The following is a 6600-nucleotide window of genomic DNA, read 5'->3' as shown; positions in this document are numbered from 1 at the left end:
ACCAGGGTCCTAACCACACCAGAGGCCCAGATCAATATTTAATTTTTGAATCCCAATTTTATCTGTCTATTTGTTCTGGTCTTGATATCATGAACAAATAGCTTCACCCATAATATTGCTTAAGTTTTTAAGAAATCTAAAGATTTTTTTTTAAATTTTAATTTTTAATTAAATTTATTGGAGTAACATTGGTTAATAAAATTATACAGGTTTCAGGTATAAAATTCTATAATACATCATCTATAGATTGTATTTTGTGTTTACCATCTGAAGTCAAGTCTCCTTCCATCACTATTTATTCCAAGAAATTTTGAATGTTAATTCTATAGAAGATGCGTTGAACCTGCCAGGGGTACAAGTGTCATAGCCCATAAGTTCATGTATGCAAACTTACACACCTTCTGGATGAATTCATTTTCCATTTACAACAGTGATTTTTCAAACTTTTTTATCTCACGGTACAGATAAACTAATTACTAAAATTCTGTGACATACCAAAACTATATTTTTTGCCAATTTGACAAAAAATAGATATAATTTTGATTCATTTATACCAGATGGCTATTGTGTTGGCGGTTGTCATTTCTTTTTTAATTTGACAATCAACGGGAAAAGAGGTCAGTGCCTCTGACTAAATAGTCAGATACTGCATGTTTTAAATATTCTTGCGGGACATCAGTTGAAAATCACTGATCTAGAGCCTGCCTCTGGACAATTATGGAAAAGCATTTACTACTCAGTACCAGACAGCCAGTCACTTCAGCCTTTCTCAGAGAGTCCCAGGCTTCCTTGGGCCTTTCTCTAGGAGTTTCACATGTAGTCTTTGCAGGGAGTCTGTGTAACTTTGTGTCAAGACGTTGGGAGGGTGGGTCTCCATCTGGCATCTTGTCTGGGCCCTCTGCCCAATTGTCACTGCTTGCATGGATGATAACAAGCTTCTTCTCATCTTTGGCTGTCACTCTCCATCCTTTTCGTGTTTAAAGAAGACCGTCTCTGAGCCACTACCCTCTCTTCTACCCCCACCGTCACCCCATTCCTGGTCAGGAGGAGATGAGCTACTTCAGCCACGAATTTTAGGGATAGTATGAAATGAACAGGTTCTGCCCTGAGCCCTTCCAACTCTTCTGGCTGACAATATTGGGGCCACTCTTGCTTTCCAGTGACCCCCCTCACCCAGCCCTAGGAAAAAGCAGTGTTCTTCCCTACTTCCCTCAAATCTGTCCTCCAGCCTGGGTGCCAGGGAGAAGGAGGAAGGTAGATCTCAGGCCTCACATTTCTCCAGTGACTCATCCTCCTATCTGGGTGAGGACGAGAAGGGATAAATGGGATCTCACAGTGTCACCCAGACAAAACTCAGCCTCTCTTCTGAACCTCCCCATAAATCCTGTCCCTGTCCCAGTGAACAGTTCCTTGGTCCACCAATTGTTCAAGCCAGAACTGGAGCATGGGCCTGGAATTCTCCCCTCTCCTTCCAGCATCCATCCAGCCACCACCTCTGTCATTGCCTCCAAAATGGGCCTTGGATGGGCCTGCTTGTCTTCTTCTGGCTGCCCTCTTGACTCACTCCAGCACCAGTTGCTGACACACCTAGTTTGTCATCCTTCCCTGGACTGCAGTTCCCACTGAGGTCCACCCTCTGACTTAGAGAAGCTTCTGAAACACAAAGCCAGCTGAAGTATCTGCTGGTTATCCTGTGTCCTAAGTACATGAGGGTCCTGGCAGACATTTACAGGGAACTTTGTAAGCTGAGTCTCCTTGTCCCTCTATTCCCAACCTTGTACTCTGAAAGCCCTCTTTTTCAGAGCTTGCATGTGCTCTGGGCCCTGCTCAGCTGCTGGCTCCCATAGGCCAACTTCCTTACGCTCTGTTAATGGGATGCCAGGAGACCTGACTGGTTTCTTTCTCATGTGGATCCTCTTGTTCAACTGGCTGGTGTTTATGGGATGTTGCTAGTCTGCCATACTCCAACTTACCTTTCACTGATGCCCTGGGCCCTGGGGACTCCAGGATCCCTTGACCACACCAGCCTCTATTCCTTAAGATGCTGAAACTGGGGGTGTCCTCTCCTGGCCACTGGCCTCTCAACCATCTCTACTTTATATACATCCTTGTCATGTAAGTTATGTCACTCCAGATAGTCAAAGCAACAACTGGACATCAGTTCCTATTTCAGAAGCACCTCCAAATTACAAGGAAATTCTTCTGGTGGGGGGTGTTGCTATGTGGAGAACTACCTGGAACCACTGGTGTGACCTCTCCTCCTGGCCCCTCCAGCATCTCTTCACTCCCCTTATACCAGATCCTATTGCCAATGTGGCTGCTAATTAGGCCTTTCAGAATATTCCAGGAGAAAACCAGGAATCAGGTCTCCTGTTCATAGATGCCTCACCCTTTAGAGGAAATTGGGGAACACCCTAAATTGTGGGGAGAAATGTGGAGGGTTGTACAACAATAAAAAATTGTAGCAGGGAAAGGTAATCTACCCTACCACTCTTTTGACATTGTTTCTATAAGGGCTGATTCTGACTAATATGTGACTTGTAGATGAACAACATGTTTGTATACAAATCCAAGGAGCTAGCTTCAAAGGATACAGACTCCAGCCTTCAGGCATCCCAGTTCCAGGTTGACTGACCTTCAACCATGGAGTCAGAGTGACTAAACCAGGATGATGCACACTGGAGGCAAGGATAAAATTCTTCAGGAGCTCTTTCAGCAAACCCTCACTTTCTGATGGTTTACTGTGTATTTCTGACTGCTGTGATGTTCCCTTTACTCATCAATTTGGGGTCTTTGTTTAATCTTCCAATTATTTCCCACATCGCAACAAACTTCCATTGAGTTTAGCCACTGCTATTCTCTCTTTTTTGTTCTCCGTGACCTGCATAGAAGGGGGTCATAAGAGACTAAATATAAGACTTCTGTTTTAATGTCCTTAGATAAGGTCTCATGTAGATGCCACACATATGTCCTACTGTACAATGTGACTTACTACCCCTGTTACAGCATTCCTCCTCTTCATCCTCCCCGAGATGCTTTGAACTGGTGCTTCCAACCCTTACTCATAACTTTTCCTCTCCTTTAATCCCCTCTGAAAAACTTCTCCCTCCCTGTCCTCTCTCTAACCCTCTGTCTGCTCACCCAAAGATACCAAGGAGCCACCAGGGGCACCATGTGGAGTCAGCCCACAGGGGAATGTGCTTGCAGGACAGTTCAAAGCTTTGAAGAACTGTTCTCATTTAAAATGAGGGCAAGGATATCTGAAGAACAATTAGTGCAGAGCATCCAATGTGCATGCCAACCCTCAAAGGAAGCCCATGAGACTCCAGCTGCCTCAGCCTCCTAGACACTCATGGGCTTTGTCTGTGGCTTCTGTGCCTATCTGAGAGCCCAGACTGTAGCTGACTCTGCCTGCTTGCCTGACATGGGGGTCCTCTGTGTGGTTTACTCCTGGATTGGGTGCCCAGACCCTTGGAATTATGTGTCAGTGCTCTTTGGCAGTTATCTGTGAATGGGATATACCATGTCCCCACCCCTTAGCTGCCTTAGCACCTTCAGTCTGGCCTTGGGACATCTCCAGCTTTGATTCCCACACAGGAAGTCAGCATTTGGCTCCCTTGGCCTCCAACATATTTTCTTATTCCATGGAACCCTCACCCCTGTACTCCTCAGTCTCTCCAGCTCTGAGCAAGGATGTGGACTCCAGTCACTGTACCCAGGTTAGATGGCAGAGTCCAGGTAGCTCAGCTTTCCTGGCTGTGTTAGGGTGAGGGGAATGGGGACATCGAAGGAGCTTCCCACTTGAAGAGGTGCCAGAACCCTTTTATCAGATTGGGTCTCCAGATGCAGCATTAGGACACTTGTTCTGTCCTTTGCCCCCTTCCCCTAACACAGAATCTCATCTGGACCCCCACTGTGCCTGCTCCTCCCTGCTTTTCTGCACAGCCCACTGTCTCCTGTAGCTCTCATGTGTCCTTGAGCATCATCCACTCTAGTAGTAGTCTAGTACTTAGGCACCCAGGGGACCCAGTGAGCATTATTGTGTGCTCTGCCTGGGAGATTTACAACCTCTATTTTAATGTACACTAAGTTAAGTAATACTAGCTCCTCAGTTCATAACACATGTGTCCTTGATTCCTTGTATATGTGGGCTTTTATTCCCAGTCACCCAACCATTATAATAGATAGAGAAAGGTAATGAATGTTTTCTTGTAAAATATATAATAGAGACTGTTTTTTAAACTAAATAATATTGTGCTATCAATTGTATTCTTTTAAAGTTTTCATTCATTTAGTATATTTTAAGATCTAACCTTACCTGTATATGTGTATAGTACATTTATATTTTTAAATTGATTAGCACAAAACTTTTAATATAATTATGTCCTATTTTTATCTTATATGTTCCACTTTTCTTTCCTGATATTTTATATATTAAGAAAGAAAATCTTACCATAGGTTTATTCTTTTTATTAGAATCTACTGTTGACATGTTTCCTCTTGTGTCTTCTTACGTGTCTCTTTATGTCTTTATTTATTGTAAGCATTTTGTTCGTTTTTGTACCTTCTTAAAGATGACGCTCAGTCAATTCATTTTTACCCTTATTATTTTCTAATATAAAGTTTTAATGCTACAAATTTTTCTCTATACATACCACTTTAAGTTCATCTATTTGTAATATGTGATATTTAGATTTTTGTATCTTTTTAAACAGTTAAGAGGAAAATTAAGTACATTTTCTTTTGTCTTATTATTGCTCCAGACAAACTGGAATTGTCTTTGTGGTTGTAATTGTCGTACCTAGACCTCTCTATAATCCAATTACTGTTTCTCTCATTCATTATTGCTTTTGTAATAGACTATTAATTAAAATGGAACAATGTTTATGTAACATAACTAGAATGCTAATATGGAAGTTATTTACTTATAATATTCACATACTAATAGTATGTATGCTACTTTGAAAACTAGTTTTACACTTTGAACACTTGAATCTCTGAAGTAGCAGTATTTTTTATACTGAGAGATCATTAAAAATACATTTTAAAGGGAGTAACAAAAATTTCCAAGTTTCTTAGTACAGTTTTGGAATTTGAAATAATGGAGGCTGTAGAAGATTGAATTAACTTAAATAATGCACCTCTATTAAATTGATTGTAGAGCAAGAAAAACATTGGTTTGTTGTACCACTTATTTATGCATTCATTGATTGTTTCTTGTATGTGCCCTGATGGGTGATCAAACCTGCGACCTCGGCATATGCTGGTGACATTGTAATAAACTAAGCTACCTGACCAGGGCTATTCATACAATTCTATTTCTCGTATTCTTTCCTTCCTAAATTTTCATGCCTCCAAGTGGATTAATTTTCTCTTTTTTCAGTCTTCCTTTTGGTTCAGCTGTTTTATGAGGAATTTCTCAGCTTATGTTTTGCTGAAAACATCTCTATTGGTCCTTCAGTTTTAAAGGATATTTTGCTAATCCTTTTTGCTAGTTTGGAAGTTTTTTCCTCTTGAAATTTAAATTATCATTTATATATAAAATTATCATTTATATATTTATATATAAAGTTTATATATATATAATTTTATATATATATATATATATAATTAGTGGGATTCTATGTCAGAAGGAACAGACTTACCTTTTCTGGTGTCAGGCTGCATGGTGAGGATCTCTTGTGTTGGCCCAACCATGGATCCTCTGCAGTCCTTGTGGGTCTTCTGACACAAGAAGATGACCACAGCCACGACTCACTGCAAACTGGACATTGGCCCTATCAAGGTGAACAGGTGGCCCCTGGAGATGATTGAGCTGTGTACACTGCAGTACAGCCATGGAAACCTGTTCTGCTCCTGGGGAAGGAGCAATTTGCTGGCGTGAACATCCAAGTCTGTGGATATGTGTCTCATATTTATGCAATCTGTCAGTCTATCACCAATGCCCTGGTGGCTTATTACCAGAAATATGTGGATAAGGTTTCCAAGAAGGGGATTAAAGACATCTTCATCCAGTATGACCAGACCCTGCTGGTAGCTTATCCCTAACACTGTGAATCCAAAAATTTGGAGGTCCTGGTGCCTGTTCTTTCTACCAGAAATCCTACCAATAAGCCCATCAGGGTTCACATTTATAATAAATAAAGGTCAGGGATTTAAAAAAGAAGAAGGAGAAGGAAGATACACTTTGGACAACTTTGAGGGCAGGAAAATATGTTCAAAGGATTATGTACACTCATACCAACATCTTCCCTATGGACAATTTTTATTATTGATTGTAATTTCATTCCATCCTTGAGAATGTGGCCCATATAAAACCAATTCTTTGAGAGGACTTCAAGATGGTGGAGGAGTGAGTGGTCACATTGACCTCCTCCCAGGACCAATCTGGAATTACAACTAAATTGTGGAGAAATCACCTAGAAAACAACTGAACAACAGTGAGAGAGGAGCCTTAAAACCTCAGACTGACAGAGGAAACAGCTTTAGGACAACCTAACTGATAAGGAGTGTGGTAGAGGCTTAAGAAGATGGAATAGGCACCCATGGGTGGCAGTGCCAGAGGGATATTGAAATGGCCAGTTGGATCCCCCTGAGAGA

General features: G+C 41.3%; 1 pseudogene; it reads left to right on the top strand.

The window, feature by feature from the left end:
* The first annotated feature begins 5695 nt into the window (after nt 1-5695).
* Nucleotides 5696-6113, top strand: LOC129081716 (40S ribosomal protein S16-like; annotated as a pseudogene).
* Nucleotides 6114-6600: the final 487 nt, after the last annotated feature.

Source organism: Pteronotus mesoamericanus, unplaced genomic scaffold, assembly GCF_021234165.1.
Source record: "Pteronotus mesoamericanus isolate MK-2021 breed Mesoamerican mustached bat unplaced genomic scaffold, CSHL_Meso_final scaffold_118, whole genome shotgun sequence".
Lineage (NCBI taxonomy): Eukaryota > Metazoa > Chordata > Mammalia > Chiroptera > Mormoopidae > Pteronotus > Pteronotus mesoamericanus.
Note: the sequence above shows the minus strand (reverse complement) of the source record. Positions and strands in the feature narration are given on the sequence as shown.